The sequence below is a fragment of the Myxine glutinosa genome, chromosome 4 (genome assembly GCF_964187855.1).
Source record: "Myxine glutinosa chromosome 4, kmMyxGlut1.1, whole genome shotgun sequence".
Classification (NCBI taxonomy): domain Eukaryota; kingdom Metazoa; phylum Chordata; class Myxini; order Myxiniformes; family Myxinidae; genus Myxine; species Myxine glutinosa.
In genome coordinates this window covers 169,109,392-169,135,797 of record NC_136264.1, presented here as the reverse complement: position 1 = coordinate 169,135,797, position 26,406 = coordinate 169,109,392, and positions in this window count along the sequence as shown.

Below are 26,406 nucleotides of genomic sequence, written 5' to 3'. Positions count from 1 at the left end.
ACAGGGGCAAACCGTCGGGCGGCCTCCTGGAGGTCCGAGCGCTGGTGAGCTGCGGACCAGGGACTGGTAGCGTCGGGCACGAATTCGCCCGGGACGCGTAGCGCCTGGCCATAGACAAGCTCGGCGGTGGATGCCTGGAGGTCCTCCTTGGGGGCCGTGCGGAGGCCCAAAAGGACCCACGGCAGCCGGTCGGCCCAACCGCCGTCTTGAAGGCCGGCCATGAGCGCGGCCTTCATGGAGCGGTGGAATCGCTCGCACAACCCGTTTGCTTGGGGGTGGTAGGCCGTAGTACGGTGGAGCTTGACCCCCAGGTTGCGGGCGACCGCGCCCCACAGCTCGGAGGTGAACTGTGGTCCACGGTCTGACGAGATGTCCGCCGGTGCGCCGAAGCGGGCGACCCAGGTGGCGATGAAAGCCTGCGCCACGTCGGCGGTGGGGGTGGAGACGAGGGGAACGGCCTCCGGCCACCTGGTGGTCCTGTCCACCATGGTGAGCAGGTGTGTGAACCCCCGTGACGGGGTGAGTGGGCCCACCAGATCCACGTTGACGTGGTCGAAACGTCGTTCGGGCACGGTGAAAGGTGCCAGCGGGGCCTGGGTGTGTCGGTGGACCTTGGCCCGTTGGCAGGCCGTGCAGGTGCTGGTCCAATCGCGGACATCCCGACGAAGGCCGTGCCAGACGAATCGCGACGACACCAGCTTCTGGGAAGCTTTCCGGCCCGGGTGGGAAAGGCCGTGGAGGGAGGCGAAGATGCGGCGTTGCCAGGTGACGGGCACGATGGGGCGAGGCTGGCCTTGGGAGACGTCGCAGAGCAGGACAGTGTCCGCGAAGGGGATGTCGGCCAGGCGGAGGCCCGTGTCCGCCGCCCGGAGGGCTTGCACCGTGGTGTCGGTGGTTTGGTCCGTCGCCATAGGCGCAAAGTCCATGCCCAGGTGGACTGCGTTCGCGCTGGCCCGGGAAAGACAGTCGGCCACGGCGTTGTTTTTGCCGGCGACGTGCCGGATGTCCGTGGTAAACTCCGACACGGCGGAGAGGTGGCGCTGTTGGCGGGCCGACCACGGCTCCATGACCTTGGCCATGGCGTAAACCAACGGCTTGTGGTCGACGAACGCCGTGAAAGGTCGGCCCTCCAGGAGGTGGCGGAAATGGCGGACGGCCAGGTGTAGACCGAGGAGCTCCCGGTCAAACGTGCTGTATTTGAGCTCGTTCGGCCGGAGCTGCCGGCTGAAAAAAGCGAGTGGCTGCCAAACCCCGTTCACCCATTGCTCATGTACGGCGCCCACCGCGTAGTCGGAGGCATCCGTGGTGAGGGCGATGGGAGCGTTGAGCACCGGGTGAGCGAGCAGTGTTGCGTCGGCGAGGGCCCGCTTTGAGCTTTGGAAGGCCGCATCCATTGCTGCGGACCAGGCGATGTCGTGCTTGGCCGGCTTGCCCCGGAGGGCTACGTAGAGGGGCCGCATGAGTTGAGCAGCGCGGGGCACGAAGCGGTGATAAAAATTCACCATTCCCAGGAATTCCTGCAGGGCCTTTATGGTGCGGGGACGCGGGAACGTGGTGATGGCCTCGACCTTGGTTAGCAGCGGCACGGCCCCGTTCTTGGTGATGTGGTGGCCCAAAAAATCAACGGCCGTTGTGCCGAAGTGGCATTTGGCCGGGTTGACGATGAGGCCGTGCTCGCTGAGGCGCCCGAACAGTGTTCGGAGGTGGAGGAGGTGCTCGGCCCGGGACGTGCTGGCGACGAGGATGTCGTCCAGGTAAACGAAAAGGAACGGCAGGTCACGCAGCACGCCGTCCATCAAGCGCTGGAACGCCTGAGCCGCGTTCTTGAGACCAAATGGCATCCGCAAGAATTCGAATAAGCCGAATGGCGTGATGACTGCCGTTTTAGGGACGTCGGCCACCCTGACAGGTACCTGGTGATATCCCCGTATGAGATCAATTTTCGAAAAAATGACCCGTCCCGCCAGACGGGCGGAGAAGTCTTGGATATGCGGGATCGGGTACCTGTCGGGGGTGGTAGCGTCATTGAGACGGCGGTAGTCGCCGCACGGGCACCATCCACCCCCCGACTTTGGCACGATGTGCAGTGGTGAGGCCCACGCGCTATCGGAGCGCCGCACGATGCCGAGGTGCTCCAACGCGTCGAATTCGGCCTTCGCCACGGCGAGCTTGGCTGGGTCGAGGCGGCGGGCCCTGGCGTAGACCGGCGGGCCCGTGGTTGGTATGTGGTGCTCGATCCCATGCCGTACTGCGGCGGCCGAAAACGTCGGCCGCGTGAGGGCCGGGAACTCCGTGAGCAGGCGAGCAAACTCGTTCGCCGCCGGGACGGCGCATGCCAGCTCGGTCGGCGCGGAGCTGCTCAATGTGCATACCAGGGAGCTGAAGGTTTCGGCGTTGATTAAACGACGCTGTTGGATGTCCACCAGCAGTCCATGTGCGCAGAGGAAGTCGGCGCCTAGCAGAGCCATGGGCACGTTTGCGGTTACAAACGTCCAAGCAAAGCGTTGGCCGCCGAAGCAGAGGGTGACGTTGCGCGGGCCGAAGGTGCGGCTGGTCGATCCGTTGGCCGCAACCAAGGAGGGGCCGCAAACCGCGGATTGCCTGTCCTGGTCAGAGGCGGGTATGACGCTCAGTTGGGCGCCGGTGTCGCACAGGAAGCGCCGTCCGGACGCTTTATCCGTGATGAACAGTAAGTTGCCCGTGTGGCCGGCGCTCATGGCTGGTAATGAACGCCGGCCCGGCCGTTTCCCGGCCTGCCGAAGGTGCACGGGGGTCGGCATGTCCGGGCCTTCTGTCCGAACCTGGCATGATAATAACACCACGCTTGGTCAGGTGGAGGCTCCGGTCGTCGTGCTGGAGGTGGTCGGCTCAGTGTCGTGGCAGCCAATTGCGTCGGCAGTTCGGTCGTCGACCGTGCCGGGTGCTCGGGCGCCATGGGTGTTGCGTCGGACAGCGGTGGGTCCCATGTCGCCGCTGCGATGCGCTGTCCTGCAGCGGAGATCTTGTCGGCTTCTCTGGCAAGGGCCCGGGGATCTGTGATCGTCGTGCTTGCCAGGGCGAGGCGTACCGGGTTAGGCAGCTGACGGAGGAACAGCTCCCGGAACAGGAATGCCGGAGAGTGCTCGCCGAGCAGTGAAAGCATGTAGTCCATTCGCTCGGAAGGGCGCGTGTCGCCGAGCTCGGGCAGGTCGAGCAGGCGCCGTGCGCGTTCCGCCGATGGGAGGGCGAAAGCGTCGAGGAGAAGCTTCTTAATCGCGCCGTATTTGTCAGCAGCTGGCAGGCTCTCGAGGAGGCTCAGAGCGTGGGCCGCGGTGGCCGAACCGAGCACTGCTACCACATGGTGGAAGCGGGTGTCGTCGGCCGTGATGCCTCGCAGGGCGAACAGGGAATCCGCCTGTGCGAACCAAACCGCCGCGTGAGCCTCCCAGAAGGTAGGCAGTTTAAGGGCGACTGCCATGTCCATGTCGGTAGGTCACCAATGAAGGAGCTGGGGCTCCCACGTCGATCGGAAGAATGGACGCGACAAAAAGCTGGAATTCATCCGAGTTGCTTTAATCAAACCAAACACTCAGGCACTCTGAAAAGCCCGTTTATCGGGCAGCAATATATATACATATTATCCCGGAGCATTTGCCCAGGAAAGGCGAGAGGGGGCGTGGCCCAGCGTCCTGGCTGCGGCCTGGCAAGTTGAGGGCGAGCCTGCCCGGGCATGCCCGGGCGTCCCGACCGAGGCCTGGCAAGTTGAGCGCGGGCCTGCCCGGGCGTCCTGGACGAGCCCGGCATGGTGATCGCTCCGCGTCCTTGATAGGTACAAGGCGATTGTGAAAACCCAGCGGTAGCCGCTACAGTGTCTGTTATTGTGTCCTTTATAACGTCCTTCAGAACAATACATTTCCTGTTTGGATTGGCCAGGGGGAAAGCCCATCAAAATGACTGGTGCACAAAACTCGACCCAACACAGAGGATTACAGTACACACATAGTTATGGATTACGTCTGATGAATTATTTGCAATAAAGGAATGGGAAACGGGAACGAGTTGAAGCGGATTTCTAAACAAGAATGGGTGAAAACGTAACGTGGGATTTATTAGATGTTCTTCAGTCGTTAATGCAAAGTTCAAAAACAAACAGTGTATAAGTAGAGCCTCAATTGCTCCCAAAGTAGAAAAAAAAATGCGGGCGCTGTATAGGCACAGAACACTGGCTTGATTGCTTGATGCCTCGGACAAAAACAACTCGGGTTATGTAATGAATCCAAAACATAGCTATTGCTCATGTGCATACATAATACATCATGTTTATATTGTTTGGATAGATTACAATTGCCCTGGGCCATGAAAGAATAATCCTATAGGCTGGAAGGCTTGAAGTCTGGGGCCTACACAAACTGTGTGCTTCAGAACGCCTGCGATGCTGATGGGCTGCAACCTGTATGTAAAGGACACTTCGACATTTGATGATATTTTTAACAGTCGCTTTTCGTCTTTTTCACACTTAAGAGAACATTTATAGGGAAGGCATGGCGATTGTGAATATAACAATTTTGAATATGTTTTGGGCCAAACGGAGCCAGCAAAATGGCGGATGTATGATTTGTTTTTCAGGGGTGGAGTCAGATTCCAATAATTGTTGGTGGAGTCAGGCCAGCTGTCCAACCAATGGTTGTAATTAAATATACATACACATTTTGAGGTTCGGCTAATTATATATAGATTTTCAATTTTGTTTTTATGCTCGGCAGACAGATTGAGCAAAAGTATTATCTCACTCCTCTCTGCACATGTGTGATTGGGACGAATTCAGAGCCAAAGTACTGTAAAACGGCAAATTTGGCTTCCTATTCATGTTCCGATTCGTGTTCAAAATATAACATTCAATTTAAAGAAGTTGTTCCTCGATCATAAACTGACGTTCATAAACTTTTTTTTTTTTTTTTTTTGTTGTTGTTGTTGTTGTATACAAGATCGAGGCTCGTCAAAGAGCTAACATTAATCACACAAAAAGTCAAACCGACACATAAAACACAAAATAAGGGGAGCGGTAGACAAGATGGGGAGAGAGGGCGAAGGACACAAACACAACATTTGAGAGCAGGGACATCGAGAGAACTGTGGGAGGGAGAGGGCTTGGGGGGAGGTGGGAGAGGTATAAAACATATGGGCACTGCAAGGACTTCCAGGAAAGAAGTTGGAATTTCGAAAAAGTGTATCTGGGGTGTATTAGCGGGGTTAGAAAATATCAAGGTTTTGGATGGAGGAAGATAAGAGATGGTGGTGAACAGCTGTTTTAAAGACCTGGAGGGAGGATTTCAATAATAATAATAATATTGTCATTAAGTTGTAAATTACCAGCATTGGGACATTTTCTCTGCCACTAACGTACCTGTTAGGAACTGCGGCACCAATTATTCAGCCAATCACTGTTCGGCAATGCTGAGGCCACGCCTCTCACTTACGAGGTTTAAGGGGCGGAGAAAAAGCGACATGTCGGTTTTCCCCCATACACCTGACCAGACAGAAGGACGGATGGGCATGAAGCAATATTGCTTAACCCAGCTTTTCACTTTGTGTACTCGAGGTAATAAGGAGAAACTCGGCTCCTTTATATATCAACGATTATTATTATTGTACACCGCTCTTTTCCTATTCCATCTCCAGGCCCAGCATGACGTATTCGCGAGGCACCAAAGGTGGCCCGGTGATGAGGCGCGCCGAAAGGGAGTATTCAGTTTTCACTCTGTTTTCTTGTTTGTTTTGTTTGTCCAGGCAATATCTCAGCCATACTTTGAGATAGGAAGCTAAAATTTGGACGCAATAGCCAACATGTGCTTTGGCAAAAACAGTATTTTTTTTATTGTTTGATTAATTCATTAATTGATTAATTATTTAATTATTAATCGCTTCATTAAGTCCTTGTTTATTTTCTTTCGCATCTGAGCCATATTTGAGGCACCTTTTGAGCTCGGCAGCTGATATTTGGACAGGAGAGTGATGAAGTGATTTGGCTGTAAAAGGTAGTTTTGATTTGTTGATTAATCAATTGAACAATTATTTATTTAATTTTTCGATGAATTAATTAATTTTCAAAAAGTTACAGATTTAGATGAAACAGTTGTGGTTTAGGTATGCTATTAGCCAATTGATAAAGAAATTAATTATTTTACGATTATTGTTTATCCATTTTAATTACACAATTAATCAATCAATTATTTTACACCACTCCCTCCCAATTCCATCTCCATGTGCTGCAAGGCGACATCGCCGGGCACTGAAAGCCGAAGGCGCCCTGGCAATGCCACACGCTTGTGGATGTTATTTATTTATTTGGCATGGGTGCAGTGTACTTTGAATGTAGCTCTACTTGTTAATATTTTTATTACTATACTCTGAATTAAATGTAACATTTATTCTTGGCCTTGTATTTTTCAGCATTGAAATTAAACTTTAAACAGTAGGTGCCTCTTCATGAAGCCACAAGATTTTTCAGCAAATTTACCCAAAATGTCTCCAAAAATATCTGATGCCAACATGCAGGATGGTGGGGCACTTTTGAAAGCATTTCTTCAAATGGTCTCATTCTATTTCTCCAAACTGGATACTTTGCTGATATAGTGATAGATTGCAAATCTTTTAAAACATCACGGGTGGCTTTTAGTAGCTGCGATTTCTTACCTCGTTTTTACCCTTTTTTTGCTCTTAATGCATGAGCAATAAGTGTTCTAGTGCAAGGCTTGCCGAGCCATGCTGTGTAGATAACCTGCGGGCAATTTCATGGATTGTGTGGTGAGACTAGTGGGCACTGGAGCGTAATTTACCATTACCGATTGCAGATGTTTTCATTAATTACTGCAGTTCATACTTATTTTCATTTAGTAATTTAATTACAAGCTCAATTTTTATTACATTACTGAACTAATTAGGCCAAAATGTCTTCATCTTTGGAGACTCGCCATTTTGAAGGGAATGGAAATCTTTGTCATGTATCTTACATTTATGCCAAGTGTCAGCAAGGTGTCTCAGTAAATAGGTGACCCATTCCAAAAAAAAAGGCACAGCAAAATTTCCAGGCACCGCAAAATAATCTTATTGTATTGTTCTTATAATATTATTCAAATGAAAAAATCTTAAGGTGATTCAACAAAAGTCAAATAAGTATAATGATATTTACTTTATCCATTCATTCTTGAATTCCAAACTTCAAATCCAATAATGAACGAATCCAACATGTTGCAATTAATGCAGCACTTCCATTATAATTTCCTATATTGCATGAAGTCGTGTTTCACAGGCTTCATCAATGTCAGCCCATGGGTCCTAAAATCCTGTTCTTCCGCTCTTTCACTCCCTCTCTCTGTTCTCTTCACCCTCTCTTTTGCTCAAGGTCATCTTCCATCTGCTTGGAAATCTGCCAACATCACCGCTTTGCACAAAAAAGGTGCAAAAACAGATCCCAGCAACTACAGACCAATCAGCCTTCTCCCAATTATCAGCAAAGTCATGGAATCCATCATTGCTTCAGATATGAAATCTTTCCTCTTCTCCAATGGCTTGATCTCTGATCATCAATTTGGTTTCAGACCTGGACACTCTACTCTGGACATGCTGCTTCTGCTTTCTCAACAATGGATGGAGGTCCTCAATGCCAAACAGGAAATTAGAGCAGTCTCCCTTGACATATCACGTGCCTTCGATACGGTCTGGCACCCCGCTCTGCTCACCAAACTCTCCTCTTTTGGTATCAATGGAAATCTCCACGCATGGCTGGCGGACTTCCTCTCTAGTCGTAGTCAACGTGTGGCCCTGAATGGGTTTCTCTCATCTCCTCTTCCTGTTCAGGCTGGAGTTCCACAAGGCAGTGTTCTGGGCCCTGTGCTTTTTCTGGTCTTCATCAATGATCTCTCTGACTCTCTTGAAAATCCTCTGTATCTCTTTGCTGATGACTCTACTCTCTGTCGCTCCATTCTTCATCCCTCAGATCGGCAGTCTGCTGCCTCCACACTCTCTGCAGACCTGGACAAAATCACAGACTGGGCAAACAAGTGGAACATGTCTTTCAATCCTGACAAATCTCACACTCTTACGATGTCTCTCCGAAAAGACCGACTGGACAACCCTCCCATCCACTTTCTGAATAATCCTCTCCAAGAAGTTCTGTCACTCAAGCTTTTGGGTCTCACTATCTGCCATGATCTTTCCTGGGAAAACCACATTTCAAATCTGGCCTCCAAAGCCAGTCGCCGACTGGGCATCCTCCGTCGTGCAAAGTCCTTCCTTGGCACACCTGAGCTCCTCACCACATACAAGGTGAGAAATACTGCTTTCATCCGCAGCTCAATGGAATACTGCTCTCCCCTCTGGGCTGGTGCTCCTGCCTCACACCTAGCTCGCCTTCACGCTGTTGAAACCAAAGCATTCAGAATCATTGGAATCTCCCGCGATGAAGCTAACTCCAAGGGCCTCTCACTCACTCACCGCAGGCAGGTTGGTGGTCTTTCCATCTTCTACCGACTCCTCTCTGGCCTTGCCCCCCCAGCTCTCTCTGGGCTCTGTCCCGCAAATATTCCTACAGGTCGTACAAGATCTGCCTGCAACCCTCTTATGGTCAAACTGCCAAAATCAAGACTCTCTGCTCACCTTCACTCCTTCATTCCTCTCTTCTCCCGCCTCTGGAACAAACTCCCTCACTCTCTTCAATCCCACTCCACCCTCCAGGTCTTTAAAACTGCTGTTCACCACCACCTCTTATCTTCCCCCATCCAAAAGCTTGATCTTTTCTACCCCCGCTAATGTCACCCCAATTCCACTTTTTTGAAATACCAACTTCTGTCCTGGAAGTCCTTGGTGTCCTTGTGTTTTATACTTCTCCCTCCACCCCCCCCCCCCTCCCCACGCCTCCGCCCCCCAAGCCCTCTCCCTTCCACACATCTCCCTGCTCTCAAATGTTGTGTTTGTGTGCTTCCCCTTCTCTCCCCATCTTGTTTTCCGCTCCCTCTTTTTGTGTGTTTTGTTTGTCTGGTTGATTTGTTTGTGAAGTAAATGTTAGCTCTTTCACGAGCCTCGATTCAGTATACAAAAAAAAAACAAACAAAAAAAACAATGTGTGTGCCTTCCCTCCTCAGATTAACGTTAAACCTGCATTCCATCTGCCAACATTAGTTCGTGGATGTTAAAGATTCCATGGCTCCGTGAAGAGTAGGGGAGTTATCGCTGGCACCATGGCCAAATTCAAAATTTCTGCCCTAACTATTGCTGGCAGAGGGATGGCAAACTGCGCAGCATGACCTCAGGCCCGGAAACTGCTACTTACAGAACCAACGCTCTGTATCACATAGTATGGTACATCGGATTGGGATTTTGTGAAGTGCACCATATCCTATTGACAAATGAATGAACTATATAGCCAATCATGTGATGTCATGATTCTTCTTTGTTCTTCGTTCATATGCAACACAAGGCTGTGGGGTAGCGTCATTGGCCTCGGGCATGGCTGTGCCACTGATGTAATGCTCTCTGCTGGTTAGGGGAGGAATTTGGAATTCGGCCAGGGTGCCGGTGATAATTCGCCTACTCTTAGATAAAGACACCATAGAAAGACGGAATTCCCATTTAACTTCCATCTGAGGGATGCCACACATATTTATGAAACACTGGGATTGAAGGAGCTGCGCTCCAACGCGAGTCGAAAGAATTGACGCGACCAAAGACGGAATTCGTCCGAGTTGCTTTATTGAAACAAAACAGCTCAGGTATTCTCCCAAAAGCCCGTTTATCGGGCAGCAATATATATACACATTTATGCCCGGGCGTTTGCCCGGGAAAACCGAGACCGGGCATGCCCGGGTGTCAAGGGCGAGTCCTGGAAAGGCGAGTCTGGACGTGGCCTGGCAAGTCGAGGCTGGGCGTGCCCGAGCGCTCTGGGCGAGCCCTGGAAAGGCGAGTCTGGACATGCCCGGGCGTCCTGGACGCGGCCTGGCAAGTCGAGGCTGGGCGTGCCCGGGCGCTCTGGGCGAGCCCTGGAAAGGCGAGAGCGGGCATGCCCGGGAAAGACGAGACCGGGCGTGCCCGGGAGGTTCAGGCGTGCCCGGGAACAGCGAGTCCGGGCATGCCCAGGAGAGGTGCGTCTGGGCCCGTCCGGACGAGCCCGGCATGGCGATCGTGCCCTGGCCGCGTCCTGGCAGGTGCAAGGCGATTGTGTACATTCAGCGGGAACCGCTACAGGATGACAGTTTATAGCTGGGTCAGGATTCAGACCAAGGCTAGATAGCTTAGATGCAAGTGTGCAGATCTCTAGGCCATCCTGCCATCCATATGTCATGATTGATGTCAGACAATGAAGGCTATTGTACAGAACATGGTATATTAAAAAAAAAAAAAAAAAAACACCTTTAGAGGCCATTTTTCCCCGCAAAGCGGGGGTTGGCCTTTTTCGGGAACCGTGGTTGTTGTTGTTTTTCGGTCCCCTTTTTGAAGCAATGTTTTACTGCCAGATGCCCTTCCTGACGCCAACCCTTTTTGCCGCCTTTTAACGACAACCAGGGAATTACCAGTGAACTGGTACTCAATTAGCCGACCTCGGAAGGATGACAGGCTGAGTCAACCCCCCTGGCGTTAATTCAGCGATCGACCGGGATTCGAACCCAGGATCCTGGGATCATAAGCCGGCACCCTAGCCGCTAGCCAAACACCAGGGCTTAAATTTACCAGCATTTTACCATTTACCAACACCAGGGCCAGGGCATTTATATAATAAATTCATTATATAAATGAATGAATGAATTGAAGGGGACGTTGTGGCTGCCTCAACAGACATTTCTTGTTAATTCATTAAGTTGCATTTACTGTTTAATGGTGTATTTCACAACATAAGGATGTAAAGCGAAACGATTCCGAGATAAAACGTTTCTCAGTTTTTGAAAACTTCATTGTTTTCATTTTCACTCAATTGATCCGTAAGTCTAAATATCTAGTGTCAAGTTCGTGAATGTTCATCTTAACTTGCAGCATCAAATTAGCAACAAGTTAATCCAAAATATTTGATGAACAAACTCATGTGGCTTATATATACATTCGTGGCCAAAAATATTGGCACCCTTGCACTTTTTTTCAAATAATGCACCATTTCTTCCAGAAAATTATTGAAACTAAAAAATATTTTGGTATCCACAACGGTATTTCTTTGTTTTGCAGTTGAACAAAACCAAAAAAGCTGAAAAAATTACGAAATCTTAGCATATTCCACACAGAAATCCTAAAATGGCCTGGACAATATTGGCACCTTTTAGAAGTTGTTAAAAATAATTAGATTTCAAGCAGGTGATTCTCCTTTACTTTGGAATTGAACTCACCTTTGGAGAGATGCAGGTGCCTGCAATATAAAATTCACTCTTTCAACCAGTTTGAACAGAGAAAAGGACTCGTTCTGCTGTTTTGTGTCATTGTGTGTACCACAATAAGCATGGAGAAAAGAAAGAAAACCAGAAAATTGTCTGAGGAGGTCAGGCACAAGATTGTAGCCAAGCATGGCCAATATCAAAGCTACAGGTCCATCTCCAGAGACCTTGATGGGTCTGTGTCCACAGTACGCAATGTTTTCAGGAAGTTGAATGCCCATGGCACTGTAGCCAACCTCCCTGGACGTGGCCGCAAGAGAAAACTTGATCAAAGATTGCAGTGAAGGATTGTTTGAATGATGGAGAAGGCACCTCGATCATCTGCCAAACAGATTCAAGCTGACCTTCAGACACAAGGTACGACAGTTTCAACTCGCACCATGAGTTGCCAACTCAATGAAAGGGGCTTCTATGGTAGGAGACCCAGAAGGACCACACTGCTGACAGAGACATAAGAACAACTGGAGTTTGCCAAAACACACCTGAACAGGCTAAAATCCTTCTGTGGACAGATAAGACCAATTTAGAGCTTTTTGGTAAAGCACATCATCGCTATGTTTACGAAAAACAAAATGTAGCCTTCAAAGAAAGGAACACCTTCTCTACAATCAAACATGGAGGAGGTTCAGTGATGTTTTGGGATTGCTGTGCTGCCTCTGGCACTGGGAGCCTAGAATGTGAGCATGGCATCATGAAATCAGGAGATTACCAAGGCATTTTGGAGCACAATGTTGAACCCAGTGTCAGAAAGCTGGGTCTCCGTCGAAGGTCATGGGTCTTGCAGCAGGACAATGACCCCAAACACACTTCCAAAAGCACCCAGGAATGGTTCAAGATAAAACGCTGGACTGTTCTGAAGTGGCCAGCAATGAGTCCAGATCTAAATCCCTTTGAACAATTATGGGGAGATCTGAAAACAGCAGTTGGGAGAAGGTGCCCTTCAAATCTGGGAGAACTGGAGCAGTTTGCACAAGAAGAGTGGGACAAACTGCAAATAGAGAGGTGTAGGAAGCTCATTCATAGCTATAGGAAGCGCTTGACTGCAGTTATTTTGTCCAAAGGCCGTGCTGCCAAATATTAAGTCGAGGGTGTCAATAATTTTGTCAATGCCATTTCTTTTTATTTTCTGATTTAAAAGAATATATTAAGTTCTGAATCAAAAACAAAGGTTCTGTCATATTAACAGTGAAATATAGAATTGTAGAGACCAAATACTTTTGTTAATTTCAACTTATTTTTGAGAAAATTGTGAGTAGTTTGAAGAAAGTGCAAGGGTGCCAATATTTTTGGCCACGACTGTATATGTGTATGTATGTATATATATATATATATATGTATGTATATATATATATATATATATATATATATATATGTATATATATATATATATATATATATATATATATATATATATATATATATATATATATGTATATATATATATATATGTATATATATATATATATATATATATATATATATATATTGTTGCGGATTCGGGGGTCGGCGCTCCCCTTACCAAGGGGGGGTTAATCCCCCTGTCTTTTAAGCTGGCCGTCCCCCGATCCTGGAAATTATAACGCTCCTTTCCGGTCGAGATTGGCCAGGGTGATTGGTCAATGGAGTCCCAAATATCTGAGTGCCAATCCGACCGCAAAGCAGGGAGATAACTCCCGCTCGGACTGCGGACAAGGTGGAAATTGCCGAGCGGTTTAGCAATCCGAAGCCCGAGCCATTAACAAAAGACTAACCCGATCCTGAGCGGTTCCGAATCGTGCCACAGATACTCAATGGAGAGAAAAGACGAAGACGATCGAATAAGAGGAAACCAAAGTAAAGAAAGAACAAATATGATTTATTACAACAACCAAAGAAGAGGAAACTAAAGGGAAAGAATATACAAGAAGAAGAAGAAGAAGAAGAAGCAGACACAGGGCAACCTTAACTATACAGTCTTACTTAACCCCAGAACAAACAGACTGACTTACACAGGAGATGGTAATGGGTAGGGGAGGAAGGTCCAGGCAGATGGTAGGGCGTTGAAGTCAGGCTCTGGTCCACTCGAGTCCGGCTCCGGGTCCGCGGCAAAGAACGGCCGGCAGCTTCACGTGGCGTTGGCACACGACCGGGCCTTTTCATGTGCGAGGGCTGGACTCCTGCGTACGTAATATGTGCGCCTGCTCCTCTCTCTCTCTCTCAATGTTCATATGCGCCTTTCAAACGAGATCATCAATCACCAGGTGCGCTCCGCGCAGTCCGTACAATTCGAGCTCACCCCGCGCAGTCCGTGAAAGGGCTTGGCGCGTGCGCTTTGAAATCGAGTCGCGTACTCTCGCATTCCGCCCACCGGTGAGCTCACCTCAGCCCTGGTTGGTTAGCGAGGGCTCACCGGCTCTGCCCCTGATGGGTCGATGACAGGGTTACTCCTCGTTCTGGGCACTCCGCCCCCTTCTTCTCCAAGCTTGACCGCGTGCGTAATGGCGGCCGGGGCGAGCGAACGCTGCTGGCAAGGCGCATACCACAATTTGGAGAGTCAAGCCGCAAAATGAATGGAATTGAAAAGGACCTATCTTATTTAATTAATGCAATGCAGATTCAACTATTGGGAACACAGCCTTACCTAAACACAGACTAAGGAAATAACTAAAGTCCTATGGTGTCCTACGTGTTGCTTGTGGACTAACTATGGGTGCGACCTTATTAAATGAAGAGAATTATTTACAAGAATTATTATTTACAAGTATTTACAAGTGAGGGGTTCTCAAAACCGCAACAATATATATATATATATATATATATATATATATATATATATATATATATATATATATATATATATATATATATATATATACACACATATATAATTTTATTTATTTATTTATTTTTTACATTTATATATCTTTTCTTTCTTTCAAAACTGATATCACTCAGAAACAGAAATAAGTACAACCAAAACAGCAACATGTCAACATCAGAGTCAAAGTAATGAACACATCAGTACCTTCATAATCTTGAATTTAATTGCAAATCCAGAGCATGAATTTTTTCGTACGATAATAACTCAGCAGGCAATTCCATGTATGTCCACCAACAAAGATAATATTGTTTATTTCCCCACCTGCCACAAAGCAAAAACCATAATATCATCGTTGTAAACAATTTTAACAGTACCATATGACTAAAACTAATACAATAATTTACAACACAAAGCGTGAACAACAAGGATGGCATGAAACAATTTGAAAAGTAATGAAAGATAACTACAAACCTGAGATGATATGGTTGCAACCTAAAGGATTGATGAAAAACATTGAGGTCAACAAACGACACAAAACAAACTTAATATAAGTCAGAATACAAACCCAAATAGGGTAATATTTTCAGTGTGCACTTACTCTAACTATATCATCTTTCATTGCATCTGTTGATATTTAATTAAGGTTTGATCAAAAATACCAAAATCACAGTAGCTAAGTGGCAATAGACACAGCGCCCTCCATCAGTATTGGAACAGTGAAATAAAATTGGTTATTATTACTATTATATTCAAGAAATTTGGATTTGAGATGAAAAGATGGTGGATGGGTCGTATGCAGCCACCGGCTGCTGGTTGCATCATTTTTCTGTGGACGGGTCTGCCGCTGATGCGATGCCTCTCTATAACCAGTTATGTGGTAATCATTTTGACGACCTCGGAAGGATGACAGGCTGAGTCAACCCCACCTGGTGTTAACTAAACGGGATTCGAACTCAGGACCTTAGGATCCCAAGCCCGCCACCCTAACCACCAGGTATGATGAAAAGATGAATATGAGGCAAGAGTACAGAAGGTCAGCTTTTATTTCTTGGCAATTCTGTGGATATGTTTTTCCATTGTAAAACAATAGCACTTTGTATGTTCAGTCCTCCAAATTTAGGTATGCATAAGTATTTGGAACAAATTAACTTGAAGTACATTAAAGTATTATAACAGTGAGTATTTGGTTGCACATCTCTTGCATGCAATAACTGCATCGAGCCTGTGACCCAGACATCACCAAACTCTTGGTATTGAAGGAGCTGCGCTCCAACGCGAGTCGAAAGAATTGACGCGACCAAAGACGGAATTCGTCCGAGTTGCTTTAATGAAACAAAACAGCTCAGGTATTCTGACAAGCCCGTTTATCGGGCAGCAATATATATACACATTTATGCCGGGGCGTTTGCCCGGGAAAACCGAGACCGGGCATGCCCGGGTGTCAAGGGCGAGACCTGGAAAGGCGAGTCTGGACATGCCCGGGCGTCCTGGACGCGGCCTGGCAAGTCGAGGCTGGGCGTGCCCGAGCGCTCTGGGCGAGCCCTGGAAAGGCGAGTCTGGACATGCCCGGGCATCCTGGACGCGGCCTGGCAAGTCGAGGCTGGGCGTGCATGGGCGCTCTGGGCGAGCCCTGGAAAGGCGAGAGCGGGCATGCCCGGGAAAGACGAGACCGGGCGTGCCCGGGAGGTTCGGGCGTGCCCGGGAACAGCGAGTCCGGGCATGCCCAGGAGAGGCGCGTCTGGGCCCGTCCGGACGAGCCCGGCATGGCGATCGCGCCCTGGCCGCGTCCTGGCAGGTGCAAGGCGATTGTGTACATTCAGCGGGAACCACTACACACGCCCCTCCAGAATCGACCTGCACCGGCAGGGTCATTTTAAGGGGGGTCTGGATGACCCGGCCGAAGCGACCCCTGGAGGGTCGTGGGGGGGGGGGGGTCCGATCTGGTGGTGGGTGGTCGAGCGGGGGGAACCGTGGACGGGGGGCGGCCTCGCCGCGGAGGAAGGGCCAACCGTGGTGGTCGGTCGACGTCCACGTGCGCCGGTTTGAGGCGGTCCACAGAGATCCGGTCCGACCGTCCGCCGACGTCGACGACGAAGGACTTGTGGCTCCGTCGCAGGACGCGGAAAGGCCCGTCGTACGGCGGCCGGAGTGGCCTCCGGTGCGCGTCATGACGCACAAAGACGTACTCCGCTGTGCGAAGCGCCGGGGGGATGTAGGACTGGGGGCCACCGTGGCGGGACGTTGGCACGGGGGCAAATCGTCAGGCGGCCTCCTGGAGGTCCGAGCGCTGGTGTGCGGCGGACCAGGGACTGGTAGCGTCGGGCACGAACTCGCCCGGGACGCGGAGCGGCTGGCCGTAGATGAGCTCGGCGGCGGACGCCCGGAGGTCCTCCTTGGGGGCCGTGCGGAGGCCCAAAAGGACCCACGGCAGCCGGTCGGTCCAACCGTCGTCCTGAAGGCCGGCCATGAGTGTGGCCTTCATGGAGCGGTGAAACCGCTCGCACAACCCGTTGGCTTGGGGGTGGTAGGCCGTGGTGCGGTGCAGCGTGACCCCCAACGAGCGGGCGACCGCGCCCCAAAGTTCAGACGTGAACTGTGGGCCGCGGTCGGACGAGATGTCCACTGGTGCGCCAAAGCGTGCGACCCAGGTGGCGATGAACGCCTGCGCCACGTCGGCGGTGGTGGTGGAGGTGAGGGGCACGGCCTCCGGCCACCTGGTGGTCCTGTCCACCATGGTGAGCAGGTGGGTGAACCCCTGCGATGGGGGCAGGGGACCCACCAGGTCCACGTGGACGTGGTCAAAACGCCGTGCAGGCACGGTGAAAGGTGCAAGCGAGGCCTGGGTGTGGCGGTGGACCTTGGCCCGCTGGCAGGCCGTGCAGGCGTTGGCCCAGTCGCGGACGTTCCGTCGAAGGCCGTGCCAGACGAAACGCGCCGACACCAGCTTCTGAGAAGCTTTCCGGCCCGGGTGAGAAAGGCCGTGGATGGAGGCGAAGATGCGGCGCTGCCAGGAAACGGGCATGATGGGGCGAGGCTGGCCCTGGGAGACGTCGCAGAGCAGGACGGTGCCCGCGAAGGGGATGTCGGCCAGGCGGAGGCCCGTGTCCGCCGCCCGGAGGGCCTGCACCGAGGTGTCAGTGGTCTGGTCGGCCGCCATGAGCGCGAAGTCCACGCCGAGGTGGACCGCGTTCGCGCTGGTCCGAGAAAGACAGTCGGCCACGGCGTTGTCTTTGCCGGCGACGTGCCGGATGTCCGTGGTGAATTCCGACACGGCAGAGAGGTGGCGCTGCTGGCGGGCCGACCACGGCTCCGTGACTTTGGCCATTGCGTAGACCAAGGGCTTGTGGTCGACGAAAGCCGTGAACGGGCGGCCCTCCAGGAGGTGTCGGAAATGGCGAACGGCCAGGAATAGACCAAGCAGCTCGCGGTCGAACGTGCTGTATTTTAACTCGTTCGGCCGGAGTTGCCGGCTGAAAAAAGCGAGTGGCTGCCAAACCCCGTCCACCCATTGTTCATGGACGGCGCCCACCGCGTAGTTGGAGGCGTCCGTAGTGAGGGCGATGGGCGCGTTGAGCACCGGGTGAGCCAGCAGCGTTGCGTCGGCGAGGGCCCGTTTTGCGCTCGCGAAGGCCGCGTCCATGGCCACGGACCAAACGATGTCATGCTTGGCCAGCTTGCCCCGGAGGGCCTCGTAAAGGGGCCGCATGAGCTGAGCAGCGTGGGGCACGAATCGGTGATAAAAATTCACCATGCCGAGGAACTCTTGTAGGGCCTTGATGGAACGGGGACGCGGGAACGTGGTGATGGCCTCGATCTTGGTCGGCAGCGGCACGGCCCCGGTCTTGGTGATGCGGTGGCCCAAAAAGTCAACGGTCGTCGTGCCGAAGTGGCATTTGGCCGGGTTGACAATTAAGCCGTGCTCGCTGAGGCGACCGAACAGTGTTCGGAGGTGGAGGAGGTGCTCGGCGCGGGACGTGCTGGCGACGAGGATGTCGTCCAGATAGACGAAAATAAATGGCAGGTCGCGCAGCACGCCATCCATTAAGCGCTGGAACGCCTGGGCCGCGTTCTTGAGGCCAAACGGCATCCTCAAAAATTCGAACAGGCCGAACGGCGTGATGACGGCCGTCTTTGGGACGTCGGCCGCCCAAACAGGTACCTGGTGGTATCCCCGTATCAGGTCAATTTTGGAAAATATGACCCGTCCCGCCAAACGGGCGGAAAAGTCCTGGATGTGCGGGATCGGGTACCTGTCGGGGGTGGTCACGTCGTTGAGACGGCGGTAGTCGCCACACGGGCGCCATCTGCCCCCCGGCTTTGGCACGATGTGCAGTGGTGAGGCCCACATGCTATTGGAGTGCCGCACGATGCCGAGGTGCTCCAACGCGTCGAACTCGGCCTTTGCCACGGCGAGCTTGGCCGGGTCGAGGCAGCTGGCCCTGGCATAGACCGGCGGGCCCGTAGTGGGTATGTGGTGCTCGATCCCATGCCGCACTGCGACGGCCGAAAACGTCGGCCGCGTGAGGGCCGGGAATTCCGCGAGCAGGCGAGCGAACTCGTTCGCCGTCGGGAGGGCGCACGCCAGTTCGGTCGGCGCGGAGCTGCTCATCGTGCATGCCAGGGAGCTGAAGGTCTCGGCATGGACAAGGCGACGTCATTTGACGTCGACCAGCAGCCCGTGCGCGCAGAGGAAGTCGGCGCCCAGCAAAGCCATGGGGACGCAGGCGGTCACAAAGGTCCACTGAAAGCGCTGGCTGCCGAAGCAGAGGGTGACGTCGCGCGGGCCGAAAGTGCGTATGGCCGAGCCATTAGCAGCAACCAAAGAGGGGCCGCAAACGGCGTCCCGCCTGTCCTGCTCGGAGGCGGGTATGACGCTCAGTTGGGCGCCGGTGTCACAAAGGAAACGCCGCCCGGACGCTTTGTCCCAAATAAAAAGCAAGTTGCCCTAGTGGCCGGCGCTCATGGCTGGGAATGAACGCCGGCCCGGCCGTTTCCCGACTTGCCGAAAGTGCACGGGGGTCGGCACGTCCGAGCCTTGTGTCCGAACCTGGCGCGGTAATAACACCACGCCTGGTCAGGTGGAGGCCCCGGCCGTCGTGTCGGAAGCGGTCGGCGCGGCGTGGCGGCCGCCAGTTGCACCGGCAGTTCGGCCTCCAATCGCGCAGGGCGCTCGGGCGTCGTGGGCGTCGCCTCGGACGGCGGCAGGCTCCAGGTAGCCGCGCCGATGTGTTGGCCCGCCGAGGAGATCTTATCAGCTTCCCTGGCGAGGGCGCGGGGATCGGTGATCAACGTGCCAGCCAGGGCGAGGCATACTGGGTGAGGCAGCTGGCGAAGGAACAGCTCGCAGAACAGAAAATCCGGAGAGTGCTCACCGAGCAATGAGAGCATATAGTCCATGCGCTCGGATGGGCGCGTGTCGCCGAGCTCGGGCAGGTCGAGCAGGCGCCGTGCGCGTGCTGCCGGTGAGAGGGCGAAAGCGTCGAGGAGGAGCGTCTTCAGCGCGTCATACATGTCAGCATCCGGCGGGTGCTCGAGGAGGCTCAGGGCGTGGGCTGCGGTGGCGGAACCGAGCGCTGCCACGACGTGGTGGAAGCGGGTGTCATCCGCGGTGATGCCTCGCAGGGCGAACTGGGAGTCCGCCTGGTCGAACCAAACAGCCGCGTGAGCCTCCCAGAAGGTAGGCAGTTTAAGAGTCACTGCCGTGTCCATGTCGGTAGGTCACCAGTGAAGGAACTGTGCTCCAACGCGAGTCGAAAGAATTGACGCGACCAAAGACGGAATTCGTCCGAGTTGCTTTAATGAAACAAAACAGCTCAGGTATTCTGACAAGCCCGTTTATCGGGCAGCAATATATATACACATTTATGCCGGGGCGTTTGCCCGGGAAAACCGAGACCGGGCGTGCCCGAGCGCTCTGGGCGAGCCCTGGAAAGGCGAGAGCGGGCATGCCCGGACGCTCTGGGCGAGCCCTGGAAAGGCGAGTCTGGACATGCCCGGGCGTCCTGGACGCGGCCTGGCAAGTCGAGGCTGGGCATGCCCGGGCGCTCTGGGCGAGCCCTGGAAAGGCGAGAGCGGGCATGCCCGGGAAAGACGAGACCGGGCGTGCCCGGGAGGTTCGGGCGTGCCCGGGAACAGCGAGTCCGGGCATGCCCAGGAGAGGCGCGTCTGGGCCCGTCCGGACGAGCCCGGCATGGCGATCGCGCCCTGGCCGCGTCCTGGCAGGTGCAAGGCGATTGTGTACATTCAGCAGGAATCGCTACAGTATCTTCCTTTAAAATGTTTGGCCAAGCCTTTACTGCAACCATTTTCAGTTGTTGTTTGTGTTTGGGTTTTCTGACTTAAGACTCCTCTTGTATTCAAAAGTGTATTCAAAGAACCTTTAGGTATAATCACAATAAACCCAGTTTGTAATAAAAGTTTGTTTGTCATTAATCGTCTACTCACCAAACTCCCCCTCACCTCTCCCCTCCGAAACTCCCCTGTCACCCCTCCTAAACCCCATCTGAAATTCTGAAAGCTTTGGTTTCGACAGCGTGAAGATGAGCTAGGTGTGAGGCAGGAGCACCAGCTCAGAGGGGAGAGCAGTGTTCCATCAAGCTGAAGATGAAAGCCTTGTACGTGGTGAGGAACATTCAGAATCATTGGAATCTCCTGCGATGAAGCTGATTCTGAGGGCCTCCGAGGGCCTTTCACTCACTCACCGCAGGCAGGTTGGTGGTCTTTCTGTCTTCTCCCGACTCCTCTCTGGCCTAGGTCCCCCAGCTCTGTCTGTCCTCTGTCCCCCAAATATTCCTTCAGGTCGCAATATAACTGCCAGCAACCCTCTTCTGGTGAAACTGCCAAAATCAAGACTCTCTGCTCACCTTCACTCTTTCATTCCTCTTTTCCCCCGCCTCTGGAACAAACTCCCTCACTCTCTTCTGCAGTATTGTGTTGAATGACGTGATGACGGAATGAGGCGTGGCGCATGAGCACAAAGCAGTCCTGTAATGGCGTCGGTCGACTGTGGCTGTCTCCTTCACTCGGCCCGGCTCCTATCCTGAAACGTCGACGTGAAGGCGTTAGTTCAGTATATTACATCTTCAATCCCACTCCTCCCTCCAGGTCTTCAAAACAGCTTTATGGTTTTTTGTGTTTTTTTTGTGCTAATGTGTGTTTAATCTGCTATCTCTTACACGAGCCTCGATCTTGTATCCAAAAAAAGGCCTTAAAAACCACTGAAAACACTTCCTGTTGAGGGTCTGCAATCTCTGATTGCTCTTTCTAGTTTTCTCTGCTGCCCAACCCACATCAACACAATCTTCTCCATGCTCCTTTTCAGCCCATGTTCCTCAAATGCTTCCTTCCACTCCTCCAGTACTTCCTGCATCTTCCTTCCACTCCTCCAGTACTTCTTGCATCTTCCTTCCACTCCTCCAGTACTTCCTGCATCTTCCTTCCACTCGCCACCACAACAGCAAAATAATCTGCATACAATATCCTCCATGTTTACCTTCCTGCTTACCAGCTACATCACCATGATAAACAGGGTATACAAGGTATACAAACATGATAAGGTATACAAGCTTATTTCCTTGGAATAAAACTGCAATTATTTTCATTTTGGGAACGTTTTGTGTACAGGATCCGGGCACGTTTTGTGTCTTCCTGATCATTAGTCTTATCCTTGTCTTGACTATACAGTATTGATAAATATACCTTATATTCGGCTTTCAATTGACGAGTACACCCACACTGTAGGGGAGCAGCAGAAAGGGTCATGTTATTGTCATCTCTGAGAAATATAGATTACAGTCGATCTAGGCTCGTGCTCATGTCTCAAGAACGTCCTGGGAAACCATTAATAAGGAACACCTGATTTGGCAAGCGCCTAGATAGCTGTTTGGTACCTGAACACACCACAGGTATACCTCCCTTTCATTTTCGTATTTAACAGCAGTAGCAAATGTTGTGGGTTTATTCCCTTTAAAATTCGTTTTCTCTGCAACCGTTGGTCCAATTGACACGAAATTTTCACCGTAGGAGCGCTTCCTCCTGTATAATGTTTTATGATAGGTATGACGTCATAGGGCACTCGTTACAAGCGTCATCTTGGAAAAACCGAAAAAATCTGCAACTCTAGCTCCGAAACCACTTTCTGGAAAAAAAATAAAAAATGAAAGGTGGCTCATTGTAAAATACTTCCTATGAGGAATAACATATGTTAATCATGATGTCATATGTGCCTTCATTATGACGGCATAAATCGACAAGTAAAATGGTCGATCCGTTCAGTATGAAATTTCTTCAGTGTGATCTAAGGACAAGTTGGTCAAGAAAAAAAATTTGATGATACCATCGGTCACGTGGTTCATCAGCCATGTTTTTTTTTTACAGCGTAGCCCATAGGGCAATGCCGTCTGTAACAGCGTTTGTCTGTCCGTCCGGTGTATGTATGTATGTCCCTCACAAACGTCCACAAATCAGAGCGGAAGATCTGGTCACATGGCAGGGCCTCCACTTAGCAGATTCAAGCATGGCTACGCCATTGTTGGACTACGTATCGGTCTTGTTTTTAAAAACTCTTCCTCTTTGATCTGTCTGTTTGTTTGTATGCCAACCTCCGTCAGAGCACATCACTTCTGATGCCTGGATTCCAGGTTCAAGTCCTACATTATACTGTGTTGATTTGTCCATTGCCTAAAAAAATCGTTGTAATTCATCCTTGTATAATGTCCTTGTCCTACATTTTATATCTTTACAAGCTCTTCCCTGAGCCTTAGATACTATATGGAGAAAATCCATTTCAGCATTAATGAGAGAATACTATGTTTTGTTTTCTCAATCTTGAACTTTTTCCCTCAACACGATATGCAACCACGAGTTGCTCCCTATTTAACCAATTACGTGTTAGAGTAATAGTCAAGGTCGAAACGACGAAGAGAAATAATACTTGTCAACAACAATTTTGGAACATTGTGTTTCTATCAACTAATAATTTACGAAACCAAATGATACAGCAGCACATGCAAACGAGTTTACTGAGGTTGTCAGATGAAGGAGAAAGATTAGAATTTATATTGAAAGTTAAAATTATGAACACTCGAAGGGAAGTGGTCAGAAATGGATTTCAAGTTCATTTGAGTTAAGCCACGAATTGGACGCGTGTTTAATCTGGCATGTCGGAATTCTTAGAGTTGGGTTGCTCCAAACGAGAGCCCTCAGAGCCAGCATCACATGTAATTTAGCTGCTGCGCTTGCATTTCTCCAAAGGAAGTTGTGTACTGCATTGTAAATATATTTTCATAGCAAATTACATGGCTTCGTGTGTGCTCGCTCCGCATACTGTGAAGAATCTCGACTGCTTTATCAGATTTCTATTCAAAGGCAGGTGAGAAATTGAGATTACCAGAGGAGAAGGTATTGCATTTGGTTTGTTTGTGTCTGTCTGTCTTTCTGTCCACACATAATGTGCTAATGTAAGCCACAAGCTTGCTGGTGGCTGGCTTGAGATGTTAGGGTCCTGAGTTTGAGCCCCTTGTAATTTTGGTGAATGAACGCCAGGAGGTTGACTCTATTTGTCATCTTTCCGATGTCACTAAAACGAGTACCAGTTGACTGGTTATCGAGAGGCATTGCATCAGTGCAGCTGCACCTCCAGAAAATGATGCAGCCAGCAGCCACAAGCTGCACTTGAACTGCCAGTGTAGGCCACAAATGCCACCTGGTGGAAGTCAGTATAACACGCATTATATTTTTTTCAACGGAGTACCTCGATAAGCGATGTACAATTAAAATTTGAGTACGTCTATAAAGTACGCACTATTACAATGTGAGCACGTCAATAAAGAACGTTCTATTACAATGTGCGCACGTCTATAAAGTACGTACTATTAGAATGTGAGCAGTACACCTATAAAGTACGTACTATTACAATGTGAGCACGTCTATAAAGTACGTACTATTACAATGTGAGCACGTCTATAAAGTGCGTACTATTAGAATGTGAGCAGTACACATCTATAAAGTACGTACTATTACAATGTGAGCACGTCTATAAAGTACGTACTATTACAATGTGAGCACGTCAATAAAGTACGTACTATTACAATGTGAGCACGTCTATAAAGTACGTACTATTAGAATGTGAACACGTAAATAAAGTACGTACTATTAGAATGTGTGCACGTCAATAAAGTACGTGCTATTACAATGTGAGCATGTCAATAAAGTACATACTATTAGAATGCCAGTCTGTGGATAAAGGATGTCATATTAAGAATGTCAATACATCTATAAAGTACATGTATTAAGAACATGAGTACATCTATAAAGTATATGTAATATAAAAATATGTCTATGGCAGTTATATACATGTAACTATAAAATACGTACACACGTACATCTATAAAATACATATTAGGATTGGAACTTCCCCCAAGCTCAGTGGCTGTTAAGTGTTTGTCTCATCAGTATGTCTGTGTGTTTGTGTGTGTGTGTCTCAGCTCTATTACGAGCCTTAGCCCAATTATTAAATAAAATAAAATAACCGAATGTGAATCTATACAATAAAACTGAAAATGTCTGGTTGTCCGCTGTATGAATATAAATTGCTACATTATCAATTAATCAGCTACACACCACACAAACACAAACACCACATAAAATACACCACACTTTGAACGTTACAGGAGCAAGTGCTAGTGAAGATCTGCAATCCTTGATTGCTCTTTCTAGTTTGATTTCGTGATTTTGTTTGTCTTATATCGAAGCATAGGTTTTAATTTAGAGAATTTGTTTCATGTTTTTAATGTACTAGACTCTAGTAACTAGAGAAATACCCGTGCTCTGCACGGGTGGGAGGCCAGAAGCAAACAGGCAATGCAGATACGGTGAATGCTAGAGCATGAAACCAATAAATTCCACATTCCTGCAGCACCTTCAGTAGCACGTCAGACATGGACAGCAAGTTCGTGAAGGACTTCCATGAAAAACGTACCTGTTCGCAAACAAACGGGTACGTTCATGTCGAGAAACATCGATCGTGGGTCCGTGGCGAATCTGCATATGGCGATGGCAAAATATCAAAAATTGAAGGCTTTTTTTGTTTTAAACGATTCATATAAACATCCGTTGAATCATATTACACGCAAATCATCAAAATCTAAACATTATCTTTAGAATTTCAATAAAACCCACATCACTGTTCATATCGGTAAATATTATTCCATCGTGTTTCAAATCGTGATCGATACACTCTGATCGTGATGATCGTGATCGTGAATCGTGATCGATAATCGTGTTCACAATCACTATGTCGTATGTACTCCCGATACGTGCACCAAATTCCCGAAACGTGTAACTGTACCAAATCAACAGTTAAAAGGATTTTGAGCCGATAGGTGTTACGGCCTTGGCAAGATCGATGGAGACAGCGATCTGTTAGATCTGATCCTCCATGTCGAAGTGAAGATCCTCCTTCATGCCACATCCGATCGATGCAGCCGTGCAGCGATCGGTGCAGTCGTTTGTGCGGCACACGGTGCAGAGATCGGTGCAAACGTGGACTCCCACACTGCCACATCCTGCTGAGACTTGCTGCCGCATGACGTTTCCGCGTGACGGATGTTTATATAAATCGTTTAAAAGAAAAAAAGGCTTCAATTTCCGATATTTAGCCTTTTCATTTGGGCCTCCCAATTGAAGCCCCGCCCATAGGGCGGGTACCGTTGCTCGACGTAAGAAGACGTCACAATGAACGTCATGCAAACGCGAATGTTATGCGGGAGTCCAAACCTGAGAATGCTGGAAACTAAAGCTGAAATTGGGAAAACTAAATAGCCTATTTTACTCATGGGGATCCTAGGATTACCCACCGAAAATATATTTGCGATCGGTTCAGCAGTTTTTACGGTACCTTCGAACGGACAGACAGACAGACATTTGGTGAATTATAGTAAGATGAGATTAAAGGAAACTTTGGTTGACTGTATTGTCTTTTGTCTGCATCTTACCATGTGAAACCTGTAAAGGTAGTTATACTTAAAAAAACGGAGAATGGCATTCATTGCTGATTGCAGCTTCCTCTACAAGTCCTCTTGAGGCGTGAAAATGAAACAATTACTGAATCCAATGCCCAAGGCATTATTCGTTGTTCTGAAGTAGAAAATATGTCATTTACAATTTTAAGAACAAGATGCAGTAGGAAAGCATTTGGCAAATACAATGATGAAAGAG